Source organism: Octopus bimaculoides, chromosome 17, assembly GCF_001194135.2.
Source record: "Octopus bimaculoides isolate UCB-OBI-ISO-001 chromosome 17, ASM119413v2, whole genome shotgun sequence".
NCBI classification, from domain to species: Eukaryota; Metazoa; Mollusca; class Cephalopoda; order Octopoda; family Octopodidae; genus Octopus; species Octopus bimaculoides.
The window spans coordinates 50,406,914-50,407,183 of NC_068997.1; positions in this window are offsets into that span (position 1 = coordinate 50,406,914).

Consider the following 270-nt stretch of genomic DNA (forward strand, 5'->3'; position numbering starts at 1 on the left):
CGAGGGAGGAGAGAGAGAGAAAATATATATCCAGTAGCAGGAGCATTTCCACTATGATGACATCAGCTAGCCAATTACTGTGGACGAGCTTTGCATAACATTTTACAAACTTTTTACCCAAATCTTATTTAACTACACATATATATATATATATATATATATATATATATATATGTATGTATGTATATATAATATATGTGTGTTTATACGTATGAGGGGGATGAAACAGCTATTGTCTTCTAGAAGACAAAAGATTATGTTTTCTACACA